The sequence below is a fragment of the Balaenoptera acutorostrata genome, chromosome 2 (genome assembly GCF_949987535.1).
Source record: "Balaenoptera acutorostrata chromosome 2, mBalAcu1.1, whole genome shotgun sequence".
NCBI lineage: Eukaryota > Metazoa > Chordata > Mammalia > Artiodactyla > Balaenopteridae > Balaenoptera > Balaenoptera acutorostrata.
The window spans coordinates 132573989-132594000 of NC_080065.1; the positions used below are offsets into that span (position 1 = coordinate 132573989).

The following is a 20012-nucleotide window of genomic DNA, read 5'->3' on the forward strand; positions in this document are numbered from 1 at the left end:
TTATACAGTGGATAAACTGGGAGAAGTGGGGATTAATTATGCTGAGTTAATTGGGTCACTCACTTATTCATTTAGTCAATAGGCTTGTATATGTTGTGCTAAGTACAGTATGTTGAAATTGAAAGTGTTAGCTTTCCAAGGCAAAAACAACAACAAACCTTTATTCCTATCTACCTATCTATCTATATCTTCATCATAATCACCATCATCTATCTGATAACTGCCGTAAAGAAATAAACACTAGTTGTTTCAAAAATATAGACAAGAACTTCTCCTTCTCAAGAGAGAAGTAAGGAGTAAGGAGGGCTCCCTGAAGACGGTGGCATTGCCTGGAACTTGAGGAGCGGGTAGGATTGTAACAGGTGGAGAAACAGGTGAACCTTGGGTGAAGGAAACAGCAGGTGCCAAGATACAGCAAACAGAAAGCATAGTAACTATTTTGGGGGAAATGAGGGCCTGATTAGTTACAACCCAGGATATGGTTGATGGGCATTAATGCTGGAAAGTTGCCTGGAAATGATAGATTCTGGGAGACCTGGTATGCCATCCTTAGAATTTTGGAACCTTTTATTTATTTATTTATTTTTCAGTAAGTAACAAGGAAGCTGCAGGAGCTCTTGGCAGGTAGATGCCCTAATAGAGCAGTACTTTGGCGTGGTTATTCTGGCGGCAGAGTGGGGGAGAGAATGAAGGCAGGGAGACCAGATAGAAGGCTATTAAACTTGCCAAGGTGAAGGATGATGAAGGCCTAGTCAGAACAGTAGAAAGAGGAGAGAAAAAAGAGAGATGTATCTTGATTTACAAATTCTTAAATGTGTCATAGGAACAAGGAGGTAAGAAAAATATGAATACTAAACTGTTAGAGTCAATGCAAAAAAACATGACTAGATAAAGAAGATACTAGAGAGTTTCCCATGCAACCTTTCAGAAAATTGAGTATTGTGTACATCTAGGTGCTTCAGTCCAGAACTAAGGGGAATTCCTGCTGATGACCCATATGTTCTAGCAGCTGCTGCTCTACCAAGACCCCTGGTATTCAGCCTTGAGGACCATGCTGGGATCCTGGGCTTTCTGCCATTTATCCATGAGCACTGGGGCCATGCCCTTTGGAGAGTGTCCCTAGGGAAAGGGGATAGGCAAAGGTTAGGAAGTTGGATCCAACTGTCTCCAGCCGTCACGGACCTGTCCATCATATTCCACCCTCGGCTAGATGCTGGAGTTGTCCTTCATGCTTGTTTTGCGCATGTTTCAGAATCATTAAAGTGTATGGCTGGGAGACATCTAAGTGGTTACCATTCTTTGCTTTTAGAATTGAAATGAATTCAACAAGCATTTATTGAAAATTTGTATGACAAACACCACTAGGCACAAAGATAAGTAAGATAGTACTTAACTCCAAGCAGATTCTGGGTGAGTAAACTCACACATATACAGTTAACAGGTTTCTCTTCCTCTAGCTGCTCTCTAGATGTTGCTGGTCCCCAGGGCTTCGTCCAGGTTATCTCTACTGGCCCCACCTATAGCGTTATGACTCTCAGTGCTATATCCATAGCCCTGACCATTCCCCAAACCCCAGACTCATGTATTCAACTGCTTCCTTACCAAATCCACTTGGACATCCAATTGGTATCTCAAACCTAACCTAACTAATACAGAGGTCTTTTTTACTAGTTCCTCAAAAACCTTATCCTGGGCTTCCCTGGTGGCGCAGTGGTTGAGAGCCTGCCTGCTAATGCAGGGGACACGGGTTCGAGCCCTGGTCTGGGAAGATCCTACATGCCGCGGAGCAACTGGGCCCGTGAGCCACAATTACTGAGCCTGCGCGTCCGGAGCCTGTGCTCCGCAACAAGAGAGGCCGTGACAGTGAGAGGCCCGCGCACCGCGATGAAGAGTGGCCCCCGCTTGCCACAACTAGAGAAAGCCCTCGCACAGAAACGAAGACCCAACACAGCCAAAAATAAATAAATAAATAAAAAAGCTTCTTTCCTTCTGCCCTATTTAAAAAAAAAAAATGCTATCCTATTTAAAAAAAAACAAACAAAAAAACCTTATCCTTCCCAAGTTTTCCCATATCAATAAATGGCACCAGCACATGCCCAGTTATTCCAGATCTAAGCTTAGAAATCATCCTTTTTTTTTTTTTTTTTTTTTTTTTTTATCCCTTATTTCCCTTATCCGGTCCACTAGGAAGTCTGGTTTGTTTTACCTATAAAATATATCTCACTTTGGTCAACTTCTCTCAAACCCCTATGGTGCTGTCACAACACAGAGGAAAGGGCAGTTTGGGAAAAGCTTCCCAGTCACTTCCTGGCCATATCGTCATCTTGAATGAAGAATGGGCTTTTCCAACTGGAGATACTCAAATGGCAGAGGAAGGAACTTGAGAAAAACATGGAGACACACAATTGATGTATGTAGAGAAGGCTGTGAACTGGGAGAAGAGAGACTGCGGTTAGATTTCACAGGCTCCTGAATAATCGATGATTAAATTTAATTCATAATGATTAGACTTCATTAGGTAGAAATGGAGAAACACAGCAGCCTTTGAATATAAGTGTAATAATAATAAAAGCTTACAGTGACTGATTGCCATGAGCCTGTCATTGGATTCAGCAATTAAAATACTGCTCTCATCTAATCCTCACTAAAAATAAGGGGGGGGGGGGGGAAATAAAATGATTCACAGAAAGATTAAGTAACTTGCCTAAGAGGACTGAGTGGAAAGCTGGTGAGGCCCAGATTCAAATCCAGGCAGTTTGAAACTGAGACCCAAGGTGTGTACCCTGGGCTAGCCTGCCTCATATTTGCATTTTAGAAAGGTAGCTCCAGCAGTGTGATGGAGGATGAGTTACTAAGGAGGGAGAGACTGGAGGCAGGAAATTAGTGAGCCTGCTTCAATGGTCCAGGCGAGAAATAATGCAGCCCTGAATGGGGCCATGGCCATGGGGATGAAAAAGGAGGTGGCAGCTCTGTCACATGGAGACTTTGATGGAATCACGTCCTACTTTTAAACATTACATTCTTCTGTCCCATTGTAAATAACGAGTACCAGCTCTCTGTCATTGCTTGCAGCAAGAATGTGCAAAGCAACAGCCATATTTTACATTTTAATTTATAATCCTTTCAAAAAATATAAAATATGTGCCTGACTTCATATATTTCTAGTCTGGGAATTATTGTGAACTTCATCCCATAAGAGCTGGAAAAAAGAATAGGATTAATAAATTAGACATGTTCAGGAGAGAAAAAAGCATCACAGGAAGTTGAGGATGGAATCAATTTATAGATACCTTAAGGTAAGCAGCTGTTCATACGTATGGCCCTACATACCCCTCTGTGGGAGAGCAACTTTCCAAAGTCTTTTCCAGTTGTGATGGGTGCCTGGCAATCTCATGATTCTCATATATAATTTCACTAAAATGCTTCTGTTGCTTTGTGCTGCCCCCTCCCCGTTTTGGACAGCTTTATTGAGGTATAATTCACATATCATAAAATTCATAACTCAGTTTTTTAGCATATTTACAAGGCTGCACAACCATTACCACAATCAATTTTAGAACTTTTCATCATGCCAAAGAGAAAACCCATACCTATTAGCAGTCATTTCCCATTGCCCACCAAACTCTCCCAACCCAGGCAATCACTAATTTACTTTTTCTCTCCATAGATTTGTCTATTCTGGATATTTTGTATAAATGGAATCATACAATATGTGGATTTTTTTTTATTAACTGGCTTCTTCTACTTCAAAAGAGTCACCCATAATACAGCATGTATCAGTATTTCATTTCTTTTTATTGCTGAATAATATTCCATTGTATGGTTGAAACTGAATTTTATTTATCCCTTCATCAGTTGATGGGCACTTGTGCTGCCTTTACTTAAGCAGTCTGAGGTCAGCCTTCAAGAAAGGCTGTCACATGCAGAGGGACACCACCCCTCAAAGGAGCATGCTCCAGAGCATAAAGGAGAGCTTGAAGGGATCACTGCACACAGATGGAATGTTTCTGGGCCACCCTCAGAGCCCTTGTCGCTGATAACATCTGATGTAGCAGATGATCTGGAGGAGGGACAGAAGCCTTGTTCAACTAAGGGCCAATCCTGGTGGGGGGGTGGGCAGGGGGAGACGGCTTCATAACTTAAAAAAACTTGAAGGAATTTTAAGTGATCCCTAGGTTTCCAGCTCTTAGCTGCAATGATGGTAGTGCTAGCCTCAGGCAATGCGGTGAGGTACCAAAGGTGAGAATTTTAGCTTATCCTCTGGTCCTACCCTGTCCTTAATCAGATACCTCCCATAGCCACCAAGGCTGACTTTCTCTGCAACCAAGTCTCTGATAAAGATATCAGAAAATTTAGAGACAGGCTGTCAGGAGCAATTGCATTTTAAAATAAGGACCACTGCTTGAGAGCAAATCTTAATGTAGGAATATATTATCAATGGAAGAGTTAGAGTCATCATTCATTCATTCATTCAGTAGACATTTATTGAGGAGGAAATACAGTGTAGTGTTTGAGAACAAAGCTTTCCAAATCTTTGGTCTGGTTGTGTTAAAATCTATTGGAGAGCTTTAGTGATTGGAGCTCCAATCTAGAGATTTTGATATAGTAGCTGCCAGGTGATTCTGATGCACAGGTGTCCCTGAGAACTCCTGGTTAAGAGTATGGACTATGGAGTCAGACAGACCTGAGTTTAAATTCCACCTATGTGTTCAGTAGATGTGGATCTCGGATAAATCATTAGTTCTCTAGCTGTCAATATTCCTCATCTCTAAAATGGGGGCTAGAGGAGTGGGAGTATATAGAACTATTGCTTTGGATTGTTTGACAATTACATAAAAGAATGTAAGAGATCTTCTAACACAGCTCATGACATATGAGAGTTACCATTTATTGAGTGCTTTCAATTTCAACTATTGGCTAAGGTGGTAGAAACAAAATAGCCTATAGGTGTTGTCCTCAAGATGCTTAAATTGAGTAAGAATGACAAGGGATACACAAAAATAATGATAATTCAAGTGTCACACTTATGGAAGCCCTCAAATATTAAAAAGCCATTCATATTCTTGGTTCTCTACAGACTTATTTAGGCGCTGGCACAAAACCCCTGAGAGAGAGACCACAGAGAAGGGAGAGTGACATTAACACAAATAGATGAAGCTTCTTTCCTTCCCCACCATGATTTCTCCTCAGGTACCACTTCTTGGAGACTAGAAGTAGTACACTGCATTTGAAATAATCTTGGGATCATCTGTTCCCAGCTGTAGCCTTTTTATGTCTTTTAGAGTTTAGGGAAACTCAGTGTCTATTTTTTATAACAAAATGTCCAGATTTTAAAATTTCCATTCAGCTGGATAAAGAAAATGTGGTATATATACACAATGGAATACTACTCAGCCATAAAAAAGAATGAAATAATGCCATTTGCAGCAACATGGATGGACCTAGAGATTATCACACTAAGTGAAGTAAGTCAGAAAGAGAAAGACAAATATATATGATATCACATATGTGAAATCTAAAATATGACACAAATGAACTTATCTGTGAAACAGAAACAGACTCACAGACATAGAGAACAGATCTGTGGTTGCCAAGGGGGAGGGAGGTGGGGGGGATGGGTTGAGAGTTTGGAATTAGCAGATGCAAACTATTATATATAGAATGGATAAACAACAAGGTCCTATTGTATAGCACAGGGAACGATGTTCAATATCCTGTGATAAACCATAATGGAAAAGAATATGAAAAGGAATGTATATATATATATGTATAACTGAATCACTTGGCTATACAGCAGAAATTAACACAACATTGTAAATCATTATACTTTAATAAAATAAACTTTTAAAAAATTTCCATTCAGCATCATTCTTTTTTTAAGACACACACTTCAAGATTAAAATCAAGAAATTAGAAACATTTATTAAATCAATTAATCAGTATTTAAATATGATGAATCTATGCTACTGTTCTTTGGTTATAATCCTGGTTGCATAGTCTGTCCAGGAAAGTAAAAATAGCCTAGAAATCCTAATATGATGTCCAGCTACATTTTCTACTGCCTCTCACACCCTAAAATATCACACAATTCTTTATCAAAAATGTGGTCAAGAAAATATAGGCACTATATATTCTATTTATTCTTGGCTTTTCATAGAGGTTAAAAACTGTAAGCATCATTCCCACCCTCCACTAGCTTCTGGCCGAGAGGAGGAGGCAAGAGACGAACATCCGTAGAGAGAAAACGAATTCTAGAATGCGGTGGATGATACAGTTGGTAAATGCTGTTGGGGTAGCTTACAGTGGACTGAGAAAGCATAAAGACAACAGACAAGGTGGCATGTGAGCTGAGCCTGAATGATGGTGATGCTGAATGATCCTGCCTATCTTATTGAGTTCTTACTCTGGGCCAGGCACTGTGCTAAGGTACAACCACTTTAGGTACACAAAATTATCCCCATTAACAATCCCAACTAATCCTTTCAGATATTTACTCTTACTACTTTTTTAGATAAGAAAACTGAGGCTCAGAGGAGTTAACTTGAAAAAAGTTACACAGCTATGAAATGGCAGAGCTGCAACTCAAATATACATCTGTCAGTCTCCAAAGCCTCTTAGCTATAATAACACTTACTGGAAGAAAGGGCAGGATTCCACTCTGGTTGTGGGTAGGCTAAAGAGGTGGCAAAGGCATAAAAATGTCAGTGGGGACTTAAAAAAATAGAATCATGGGATGTAGTGGTTAGAAGCTTGAGATTTGAAATCAGAAAAATTGGTTTTGAGTCAAACTTTCTAGATGTATATACTTGAGAAATTAGTTAAACTCTCTAAACTTCTGTTCCATTACTGTAAAATTTGGAAAGGGATATATTTACCTCACTGAGCTCTTGCAAGGAATAAATGAACTAAAGTGTGTAAAAATGATTAGAAATTATTATCATTATCATTATTATTATTTTTCTAGGACCTAACTATCCAGGAAAAGCCAGCTTAGATTTTAAGGGAAGAAGAACAATTTATCATTCCTTTGTGTTAAAAAGACGGACTAGGAAAAGCTCAGAGATCCCTGAAAAGACTAAAGTAATTCATGCTTATGCTTTTGGCAAAACAGGACCTGCATTGGCACGGCCAGTGTTCCCAGGAGTCTTGGCTTTGCAGCTGGTTCTGCCCTAAGCTACAAGACGATATTAATCTTAAGAGTTTCCAATAAGGCTGTTGCCTCTGAATTATGATTTGAAAAGCAACTGTAATATAAAATAGCTAGAGTTCATGTGTATGCAACACTTCTCCATAACTAACATCTGGATATGTCCACTGCACCAAAACCTTGCTAGCTTGTCTAAGCCTTTCCCCCACTTCTTTTCCAAAGATGATGCTTTAGAGTCAGATGTTGTTAGTATTTGAAATGAATGAATTAAACTTACTTTATTCCCAGTGACCTGCAGAGAAATGTTAAACCCTTCTTTATGCAGGAAAACACATTCATGAACTGTGCATTCATGAACCTAACACAGCAATTTCATATAAAGGAGGGGAGCTGCTATATAAGCCAGTCCAACCCTGGAGTTCTAGTTTTCCTATATAAAGGGAATGTGGTGGTGTGGCTATGGGGTCAAAAGACTCTTAACCCTTTATACATCTGTTAGAAGAAAGTGTATCTGAAATGCTAACATTCAACATGGTGGATATTATGCATCTTCAGGATTGGGATGCGTCAGGCTTGTATAGTTCTTTGTGTTACTTTTTTCCTCTCCTATTCTTCCACCGAATTACTCTCTTTATCACATAATAATAATAGCAATTATTTTATTACTACAAATTATTCAGTCAACAGGTTAAATTTTTCATACGAAAGAATGTAATATAAATACAATCAAAATTTATTATTCCTGATGGATTTGTTTTTTAGATCTCAGGTTTAAATCTTCATATTAGATATATACTTCATGAAATGTACAGTAAAAGAGCTCTCAGCACACATACAAGAGACGTCTAACCTCTTTAAGGGGGGTTGTCAGGAAGGCTTGGTAGAAATGATGTCTAAATTGAAATCCAAAGCAAGTAGGATTCTTCCAGAACTAATCTGCTCTACAAACTTTGTTAATGCAGTTCCTTGTTTGGCTTTCTTTTTCCTCCTCAAATCTCTGGTGAACGCCATCCTACTCATATTTTGGGGGCCAGATCCAATGTCATCTCATATCACTTTCCTTCACACCTCTTCACCCTCTCCTGTGTGGAATAAATTATTCCTTCAATTAGGTTTCTATTTTCACTTTAAAGACACTTATAGTATTCAGCACTCATTCCTTAATTTATTGATTCATCAATTCACAAATGTATGTGAAACATCTGGAGGGGGGGTATCTGTGCTAAGCAAGAGGGACAGGGTCCCGTCCTTCCCAGAGGAGGAATCAGCGATTTCATGCAGTGTGAAAACTGCACACATGAAAAGAGAAAGGAATCACAGGCATTTTGGTGGTTCAGGAAAGACTTAGGAAAAGTGATATATAACAAAGATCTGTAAGATGAGAAAGAATCAGCCAGCTAAGGGTTAGAGTAGGAACAAAGAATGTTCTAGATAGAGGGAGTACTGAGTAGGAAGGGCCAGGGGTAAAAAAGAGTATAAATGATGCTCTGGAGAAAAATATAGGCAAGAACTTGGTAAAAAAAATGGGAAAACTTCAGAGATGAACTTGGAGACGTAAGCAGGGAACAGTTGGTAGAGAACAGTATAAATTATGTTAAAGGGTTTGGACTTCATCCCCACAGCAGTGTGTAGTCACCAGAGTTTCATACAGGGGACTGACTTGATCACATTCTGGTTTTAGTAAGTCCTCTGGCAGTTGAGGATGGAATGGACTAAAGGGGTAAACACAGATGTAGAAAGCACATTTAGCAGGCTATGGCCATAATTCATTTAAATCATAGTTATTCTTTAGGTGACTGAGTCCCACTTGAGGGTGAAACTGTCTCATTCATCTTTGTACTCATAGTACCTGTCACAATGACCACCATGAAGTTCAATTTAATGAACACTGGTCCAGATCCAAGGAAAATACTGAGAATGAGGAACATATTTCACAATTTCAACAAAGATGATTCATAATATGGTTTATTATGGGAAATTTCCTTTGCTTTGTGCAAGCACCTGAATGGCTGTTTTGATTTCAGGCAAACGTTAAAGCTTGGTATAACAGTTAAATAAAGAATAAAGTTAACTAAATTTTTATTTAAGCCATATTCTGAGATTTCATGATCCTTGCTGCTATTCAACATACTCCCAAGTTTAATTTCACTCAGCACTCAGCACTATTTTTGTGTATGGTGTTAGGGAGTGTTCTAATTTCATTCTTTTACATGTAGCTGTCCAGTTTTCCCAGCACCACTTATTGAAGAGACTATCTTTTCTCCATTGTATATCCTTGTCTCCTTTGGCATAGATTAGTTGACCATAGGTGTCAACTCTGGGCTTTCAATCCTGTTCCATTGAGCTATATTTCTGTTTTTGTGCCAGTACCATATTGTCTTGATTACTGTAGCTTTGGAGTATAGTCTGAAGTCAGGGACTCTGATTCCTCCAGCTCCATTCTTTTTCCCTCATGATTGCTTTGGCTATTCGGGGTCTTTTGTGTCTTCATACAAATTTTAAGATTGTTTGTTCTAGTTCTGTAAAAAAGGCCATTGGTAATTTGATAGAGATTGCATTGAATCTGCAGATTGCTTTGGGTAGTATAGTCATTTTCACAATATTGACTCTTCCAGTCCAAGAGCATGGTATATCTCTCCATCTCTTTGTGTCATCTTTTATTTCTTTCATCAGTGTCTTATAGCTTTCTGAGTACAGGTCTTTTACCTCCTTAAGTAGGTTTATTCCTAGGTATTTTTGTTGTTGTTGTTGCAATGGTGAATGGGATTGTTTCCTTAATTTCTCTTTCTGATCCTTCATTGTTAGTGTATAGGAATGCACGAGATTTCTGTGCATTAATTTTGTATCCTGCAACTTTACCAAATTCATTGATTAGCTCTAGTAGTTTTCTGGTGGCATCTTTAGGATTACCTATGTATAGTATCATGTCATCTGAAGTGACAGTTTTACTTCTTCTTTTCCAATTTGGATTCCTTTTATTTGTTTTTCTTCTCTGATTGCCATGGCTAGGACTCCCAAAACTATGTTGAATAATAGTGGCAAGAGTGGACATCCTTGTCTTGCTCCTGATCTTAGAGGAAGTGTTTTCAGTTTTTCACCATTGAGAGCGATGTTTGCTGTGGGTTTGTCATATATGGCCTTTATTATATTGAGGTAGGTTCCCTCTATGCCCACTTTCTGGAGAGTTTTTATCATAAATGGGTGTTGAATTTTGTCAAAAGTTTTTTCTGTATCTATTGAGATGATCATATGGTTTTTATCCTTCAATTTGTTAATATGGTGTATCACATTGATTGATTTGTATATATTGAAGAATCCTTGCATTCCTGGGATAAATCTCACTTGATCATGCCGTATGATCCTTTTAATGTGTTGTTGGATTCTGTTTGCTAGTATTTTGCTGAGGATTTTTGCATCTATAGTCATCAGTGTTATTGGTCTATAATTTTTCTTTTTTGTAGTGTGTTTCTCTGGTTTTGGTATCAGGGTGATGGTGGTCTTATAGAATGAGTTTGGGAGTGTTCCTTCCTCTGCAATTTTTTGGAAGAGTTTGAGAAGGATGGGTGTTAGCTCTTCTCTAAATGTTTGATAGAATTCACCTGTGAAGCCATCTGGTCCTGGACTTTTGTGTGTTGGAAGATTTTTTTTTTTTTTTTTTAAGGATTTTCTTTTTTTTTTTTTAATTAATTAATTAATTTATTTTTGTCTGTATTGGGTCTTCGGTTCGTGCGAGGGCTTTCTCCAGTTGCGGCAAGCGGGGGCCACTCTTCATCGCGGTGCGGGGACCGCTCTTCATCGCGGTGCGCGGGCCTCTCTCCATCGCGGCCCCTCCCGTTGCGGGGCACAGGCTCCAGACGCGCAGGCTCAGCAATTGTGGCTCTCGGGCCCAGCTGCTCCGTGGCATGTGGGATCTTCCCAGACCAGGGCTCGAACCCGTGTCCCCTGCATTAGCAGGCAGATTCTCAACCACTGCGCCACCAGGGAAGCCCTGGAAGATTTTTAATCACAGTTTCAATTTCATTACTTGTGATTGGTCTGTTCATATCTTCTATTTCTTCCTGGTTCAGTCTTAGAAGCTTATACCTTTCTAAGAATTTGTCCATTTCTTCCAGGTTGTCCATTTTATTGGCATAGAGTTGCTTGTAGTAGTCTCTTAGGATGCTTTGTATTTCTGTGGTGTCTGTTGTAACTTCTCCTTTTTCATTTCTAATTTTATTGATTTGAGTCCTCTCCCTCTTTTTCTTGATGAGTCTGGCTAAAGGTTTATCAATTTTGTTTATTTTCTCAAAGAACCAGCTTTTAGTTTTATTGACCTTTGCTATTGTTTTCCTCATTTCTTTTTCATTTATTTCTCTTCTGATTTTTATGATTTCTTTCCTTCTGCTAACTTTGGGTTTTGTTTGTTCTTCTTTCTCTAGTTCCTTTAGGAGTAACATTAGATTGTTTATGTGAGATTTTTCTTGTTTCTTGAGGTAGGATTGTATTGCTATAAACTTCCCTCTTAGAACTGCTTTTGCTGCATGCCATAGGTTTTGGATGGTCGTGCTTTCATTGTCATTTGTCTCTGAGTATTTTTCGATTTCCGCTTTGATATCTTCAGTGATCTCTTGGTTATTTCGTAACGTATTGTTTAGCCTCCATGTGTTTGTGTTTTTTACATTTTCCCCCTGTAATTTATTTCTAATCTCATAGCTTTGTGGGCAGAAAAGATGCTTGATATGATTTCAATTTTCTTAAATTTACCAAGGCTTGATTTGTGACCCAAGATGTGACCTATCCTGGAGGATGTTCCATGTGCACTTGAGAAGAAATTGTAATCTGCTGTTTTTGGATAGACTGTCCTATAAATATCAATTAAATCTATCTGGTCTATTGTGTCATTTAAAGCTTCTGTTTCCTTAGTAATTTTCTGTTTGGGTGATCTGTCCATTGGTGTAAGTGAGGTGTTAAAGTCCCCCACTACTATTGTGTTACTGTTGATTTCCTCTTTTAGAGCTGTTAGCATTTTCCTTAGGTATTGAGGTGCTCCTATGTTGGGTGCATATATATTTATAATTGTTATATCTTCTTCTTGAATTGATCCCTTGGTCATTATGTATTGTCCTTCCTTGTCTCTTGTAACATTCTTTATTTTAAAGTCTATTTTATCTGATATGAATATTGCTACTCCAGCTTTCTTTTGATTTCCATTTGTATGGAATATCTTTTTCCATCCCCTCACTTTCAGTCTGTATGTGTCCCTAGGTCTGAAGTGGGTCTCTTGTAGACAGCATATATATGAGTCTTGCTTTTGTATCCATTCAGCAAGCCTGTGTCTTTTGGTTGGAGCATTTAATCCATTCACATATAAGGTAGTTATCAATATGTATGCTCCTATTACCATTTTCTTAATTGTTTTGGGTTTGTTTTTGTAGGTCCTTTTCTTCTCTTGTGTTTCCCACTTAGAGAAGTTCCTTTAGCATTTGTTGTAGAGCTGGTTTGGTGGTGCTGAATTCTCTTAGCTTTTGCTTGGCTGTAAAGTTTTGATTTCTCTGTTGAATCTGAATGAGATCCTTGCTGGGTAGAGTATCTTGGTTGTAGGTTCTTCCCTTTCATCACTTTAAATATATCGTGCCACTCCCTTCTGGTTGTAGAGTTTCTGCTGAGAAATCAGCTGTTAACTTTATGGGAGTTCCCTTGTGTATTATTTGTCATTTTTCCCTTGTTGCTTTTAATAATTTTTCTTTGTCTTTAATTTTTGTCTATTGGATTACTATGTGTCTCGGTGTGTTTCTCCTCAGGTGTAACCCTCCTGGGGGTCTCTGCGCTTCCTGGACTTGGGTGGCTCTTTCCTTTCCCATGTTAGGGAAGTTTTCAACTATAATCTCTTCAGATATTTTCTCAGTCCCTTTCTTTTTCTCCTCTTCTTCTGTGACCCCTATAATGCGAATGTTGGTGCATTAAATGTTGTCCCAGAGGTCTCTTAGGCTGTCTTCATTTCTTTTCATTCTTTTTTCTTTAGTCTGTTCGGCGGCAGTGAATTCCACCATTCTGTCTTCCAGGTCACCTATCCGTTCTTCTGCCTCAGTTATTCTGCTACTGCTTCCTTCTAGTGTCCTTTACATTTCAGTTATTGTATTGTTCATCTCTATTTGTTTGTTCTTTAATTCTTCCAGGTGTTTGTTCTTTAATTCTTCTAGGTCTTTGTTAAACATTTCTTTCATCTTCTCTATCTTTGCCTCCCTTCTTTTTCCGAGGTCCTGGATCATCTTCACTATCATTATTCTGAATCCTATTTCTGGAAGGTTGCCTATCTCCACTTCGTTTAGTTGTTCTTCTGGGGTTTTATCTTGTTCCTTCATCTGGTACATAGTCCTCTGCCTTTTCATTTTGTCTATCTTTCTGTAAATATGGTTCTTGTTCCACAGGCTGCAGGGTTGTAGTTCTTCTTGCTTCTGCTGTCTGCCCTTTGGTGGATGAGGCTATCTAAGAGGCTTGTGCAAGCTCCCTGATGGGAGGGACTGGCGGTGGGTAGAGCTGGGTGTTGCTCTGGTGGGCAGAGCTCAGTAAAACTTTAATCCACTTGTCTGCTGTTGGGTGGGGCTGAGTTCCCTCCCTGTTGGTTGTTTGGTCTGAGGCGACCTAGCACTGGAGGCTACAGGCTCTTTGCTGGGGCTAATGGTGACCTCTGGGAGGGATCACGCCAAGGAGTACTTCCCAAAGCTTCTGCTGCCAGTGTCCTTGTTCCCACAGTGGGAACTCCCACAGCCGCATCCCCCCTCTGCCGGAGACCCTCCAACACTAGCAGATAGGTCTGGTTCAGTCTCCTATGGGGTCACTGCTTCTTCCCCCTGGGTCCTGATGTGCACACTACTTTGTGTGTGCCCTCCAAGAGTGGAGTCTCTGTTTCCCCCAGTCCTCTTGAAGTCCTGCAATCAAATCCCACTAGCCTTCAAAGTCTGATTCTCTGGGAATTCCTCCTCCCATTGCTGGACCCCCAGGTTGGGAAGCCTGACGTGGGGCTCAGAACCTTCACTCCAGTGGGTGGACTTCTGTGGTATAAGTGTTCTCCAGTTTGTGAGTCACCCACCCAGCAGTTATGGGATTTGATTTTATTGTGATTGCGCCCCTCCTACTGTCTAATTGCAGCTTCTTTGTCTTTGGATGTGGGGTATCTTTTTTCGTGAGTTCCAGTGTCTTCCTGTAGATGAGTGTTCAGCAGTTAGTTGTGATTCCAGTGCTTTCCCAGTGCTACACATTCTTATTTGCAATGTCCTTTCTTTCTAGATTGAAAGTATTTTACAGCTAATGTAGAGTGAGGAGTACCAACTTCATTGGACATGGGGGAGAAATCTCAAATCAGCAGGAAATGATTGTGTATTCAAGGTCAGACAGAGCAAGAAACATGCATCAGAGCCCCTGCCTAAGTAGGCACTTCCTTCATATGTATACTATTATTAAAAAAACAAAAAGAAAAAACCCAAAATACTGGTATGTAAAATTAAAGAAAAATACCCAGATCTCTGGAGGGAGTGGGCTTCAGAGAAGTGTATTTATAACTGATAGCAAGCCTTTCTATTTTAGGTATAAGTGAAACACATATAACTTATGCTATTATTTCCTTGGTGACTGCTTTCAAAGACCCTGAATTTTAAAAAAAACTATCATAAAAGCACCCTTGCAAAGTGTCAAACATAAGCAGAAATTTCTATATACAGGAGGTGAATAATGTGTACCTGCTATTTAAAAAAAGGCAGGACAATTTCTGTGTTAAGATTTATACAGTTTAATATTACTTGAGTAAAAAGCACATAAAGTTTGAAAAAAATAACTTTTGGATATACAGTATAGCTCTATTATAAAGAACTGCATTTAATTTACCACGCTCTACTAAAGAGAAACTGGCTATCAATATCTTCCTTATGTTATAATATGGTACCATGTAGTATAATAAATTACAGAATAATATAGATTATTATTATTTTTTATCATTTAGATTTCTGTTTTGAGTTTTATCCCAGAGGCCAATGTTTAACTACATTTTTTTAAACTGATGGGATCTTGGAAGCAAGACTGTGAAGTTGACTAATGGAAAGTAGTCAACCTAGCCCCAGCGTGTGGGCCATATGTTACAGGAAAATCATTGCAAAAAGCAGATCAGCATCTACCTCTTGAATCATAATCATGTGCAAGTTATCATGTCAGGGTTGAAGATAATACAATATGTATCCACCAAACAAAGCTGCATATGCCATGTGCCAAAGGGGTGAGGACACGGACACACACACACACACACACACACACACACACACACACGCAGGAGAACAAAAGGACTAGGAGCACAAGGGCAAGGACTATGTCTCTCTGGCTCCTTGTTGAATCTCAGTGCCTAGTACAGTGCCAGGCACAAAGGAGAGTCTGAATAAATATTGCTGCATAAATACATAACTTCACCAAAAGAGAAGGCCTTACAGTTAAGGCTGGAACATGGAGGATGAACAGGAGGGATCAAGGAAAGGCAGAAAGGTAGGACACGTGGAAGGTAAGTGTGAGGAATAATTGCAGATTACAATATCTGGTGTGGAAGGTTCATTCTGGGGAACCAATGGATGTACAACTAGAAAAATAAGGGGAGGGTAAATTATGAATGTCTTGACTGCTTAGATACTGACTTTATATTTTGTTTAAAACGTACTGAGGATCTGATAAATATTTTTAAGAGAAGAGGCATGATGCAATTTTTTTAAAGTAGGATTAATCTTGATGTTATATGCAGGGCAGAATGAAACAGAAAGAAACTAGAGGTTAGAGGTACAGATATGAATCCATTACCAATGTTCAGATACAAAGAGATTAAGTTTGGATTAGGATGGAGGAACAGAAGTGCCTTTTTCTTTCCTAACCAAAAGGAATGCTTATTCATCTCACCATCATCATTTTCTTCATCATCATGCAATGTCTTCTCTTTATTGAGCACTTACTATGTGCCAAGCAGTGAACAATGCAGCATTTTATGTGCATCCTTCCATTTCAGACTTAAAGCAAGATTATGAGATATACACATTTATTACTCCTTATTTATAGATGAGAGAATTGAGTTGATAGGAGGTCAAGTCCCTTACTCAAAGTCACAGAGCTAGGTAGGTGGCATAGTCAAGATGTGTCCGAGCCTGAAGTGTCTATGGACTAAAACCACTACACTTTTCTCCAACTGGTCTGTGATGTGCGAAGGGTCCACACAAATGCTGACTGTTGGGAAGCAGTGAGAAAGAGAAGGGAACATTGAAGATGACACCCAGTCCTTGTGCATGGGACTTGGGAAGATTGTGGATACCGTCAACAAACTCACTGGGATGAACGGAGGCATACATGTGCCAAGAGATAACAAGAGCTAATATTTTCAGGTACTTAGTATAAGCCAGGCACTATGCTAAATGATATTCATTTTCTCATTTAATCCACAATATTATAAGCATTACAGACAAGGAAAAAGAAGCTCAAAAAAGAAATATGAATTGTGCAATATTATATAGGTAGTAAACAGCACAGTTAGGACATAACATGGACAGTCTTACTCGAGGGTCTATAAACCCAACAAAGATGCTGTATTAGAAACACCCATTTGTTTTTAGAGAATCACATGTGAGGGACAGCAATACCATCTTTTTGTTCATGATTCGTTGATCGATTTACCTATTTTTAAACTTTACTCCACAATTCATTTGAAAACAATTTCCAAGCACTTTATAGAAATAGATTGCAACAAAATAAGATTTTAAGACATTTAAAATGAAGTAAATAGTACTTGTGTACACAAAAAGCAATAGTTGAATAGTAACTATGTAACATATATAAAGACAGGTATTCAAATAGCGATAGTTTTCTTCGAGTGGTAGATGATAAGAGGTCTTAATTTAAACTTAGTAAGGCTTTTCTTCCCCGTTCCCAAGATTTCGGTAATAATTATTGTATAATTTCTATAATCTGAATGAAATAACGTTTCTGAGGGAAAACTGAAGAAGAATTCAGTGAGGAAAGTGGAGCGAAGAGAAATTAAGGGTAGATAACCAGCTGAAGCTACGGGTGAAGCTGGAAAACACAGTCATGCTTCTGACAGCACATCATGAAAAGCTGGAATTAATTCAAGCATAGAGACCGCGTTCCTAAATCAAATCTGAAATGCTTCGGACTCTAAAATGCCTCTCCTCTCCACTGAAGAGAGGAGCAGCCATTAGGCACAGAGTGTCCTGGCACAACTGTCCACTCTGCAAATCCTGACAACGGGAATCAACAGGATGGGAACAGGCTCCTTCGAACTGTATGCTGGGCCCCTTCTCGTGAAGGGACCATGTAGTCAGTTAGATTGGAGTTTCAGGGTTTTTTTGAAAAAAATCACAGGTTGGGGGTGGGGCTGGCGAGGAACTTCTTTCTGTCAAACCCTACCTTTCTCAGGGAAGCCTTTGCTGCCTGCCAGCCTCTCCCAAGAGCATCTTACAGACTCAAGAGTACAGAGCACTCAGGGAGGTGAGTGTAACTTACCATTCAGTTAATCATAATGTTATTTTTACCCCATATTAAACTCTGCAGTATATTAATAGTATCTAAGTACTTAGAAATTTAAGCAATATAATTTCAAATGTAAGCAATTCACATCTGAGAAACACATTTTTTTCCCCCAGTATTTTCTTTGGCTTACTACCTATCCCTTGGCACAGAAACTAGGAATTACAATTTCTCATTTAAGATTTTAAACTATTTCTATAGACAACTTTGTTAGGAAAAGCAAACTCAAAGGCTCAATTTTTTTTTTTTTTTTCTGTACACAGACCCACAAGAAAGATTCTGAGATCCATTATTTCCTCTTCGTATGGTAAGCAATCTTTGATATTCCAAAACCCTGGAGTGCTGGCCTATAATATTCTAGATCATCATAGCTTTTGTACAGATAATTATTATACTTCATCTGCTTACTCACCTCATACTGTGACAGTTGAATACTACTACTACTGCTAATTATCATCATCATTATTATTATTGACCATTTACTACTGCCAGCCACTGGACTAAGCTGTTTACATGCATTATATTTTTAATGCTCTGAGGTAGGAATACAAGTCATCTAGTCCAGCCTCAAATGTATGACTTATGAATACTTTTTACACCTATCCCCCCTGGGAGGGGCTGCCATGTAAATAATGAAGTGCAAGTTTGAAAATGTAATGAGTGCTGTAACAGGGAAGCAAACCAGACACTACTGGAGCACAGAGGAGGAGATCCAATTCCCTGGGGAGGACTAGGACTGCTTCTAACAGAAGGGATGGCTGAGCAGAGTCTTGAATGATGAGAGATGATTTGTCATGTGGTTGAGGAAATAAGGAAGAAGTGAATAAATGTTATATGAGAAGATTTAGTAAGAATTATGTATATACCAAGACTATTGATTAACTCGAGTTAGGGGGAGGATGGAGGAGGGACAAGAGAGAATTTGGAAAGGGTTCATTTTTATATCTGATACTAAGCGCATCTCTATTCTTACACCTCATGTAAAACATTAAATTTGGGGGAGGAGGGTTCCACATGCTGAGCTGTAGACTAAAAAATTGTTTAATAATAATGCTATTGAAGGGGCTTCCCTGGTGGCGCAGTGGTTGAGAATCCGCCTGCCAATACAGGGGACACGGGTTCGAGCCCTGGTCTGGGAAGATCCCACATGCCGCGGAGCAACTAAGCCCGTGCGCCACAACTACTGAGCCTGCACTCTAGACCAGTGAGCCGCAACTACTGAGCCCATGCACCATAACTACTGAAGCCCACGCACCTAGAGCCCATGCTTCGCAACAAGAGAAGCCACCGCAATGAGAAGTCCACGCACTGCAACCAAGAGTAGCCCCCGCTCGCCGCAACTAGAGAAAGCCCGCACGCAGCAACGAAGACCCAACACAGCCAAAAATAAATAAATAAAATAAATAAATTTTAAAAAAAATAATGCTATTGAAATCTTTCTATATGTCAAGCACAGTATTTACCATTGCACATATAGTCTCTCTAAAACATGTTCTTGATGTAGATATAATTTTCCCATTATGCAAGAGAAGACATTAAAAATTCTAAATTTGCCCAACTTTACACAGCTTGTATGTCTATGAGCCATTCATTGATTCAGTTGTTTCTTGACAGCCTATGATGTGTCTGTCAAAATTTAAAATCAGGTCAGCCTGATTCAAAAATATTCATTTTAACCACTACATAGCACTCGTCTCTCCTTTAGGATCAGAAAGGGAGTATCTTTTTTTTCCTTTTTTTCTATCTATTATTAGCTTTAAAACTCTCAGATGAATCAAAAATAAGTCCTGCTCTATAGAAATCAAAGCATAAGGCTACAAACACATTTCTTGTCCAGGGTGTTTCAAAGATTTAACACAAGGCTGTGTATCATTATTGCAGCAATGTGCTGAGCACTGATTGAAGTAGTCACTTAGGACATTTCAGTGATAAATCCCATTTTTCAGGGCACTTATAACCTAGCAGTTAACATTTTTCCTGTGTGAAATAGGGTAAGACAAGGGAGTACTTTACTCCTGCAAAACAGGGCACACAAAATAGCTATTAAGTCTTCAATAATCACATGAGATAGATAATTAAATAAGATGGGATTGGAAGCCTGAATCTAGGGCTGTGGTTGAAAAACTTCTTATAGTGTTGACCTGGTTCCTTCAGACAGTCTGACAAAATACAACCAATAGTAGTAAACAGTAATCAGTAATATTTCCCTTGTATTCATTCAGATGGGGTAACAGAGACTTAGTGAAGATTAATGATTGACCTTCATTCAGCCCTGAGCTGGTAAGTACTGATTGGGGAAGATTTAATCCAAGCTGTTTGACTG

The 20012-nt window shown here is 39.1% G+C and overlaps 1 protein-coding gene across 4 annotated transcripts in view; it reads right to left on the reverse strand.

Moving 5' to 3' along the window:
• The window catches only part of JAKMIP2 (janus kinase and microtubule interacting protein 2), a 192190-nt gene that overhangs the window by 67355 nt on the left and 104823 nt on the right, over positions 1-20012 (reverse strand). The window lies entirely within an intron of this gene.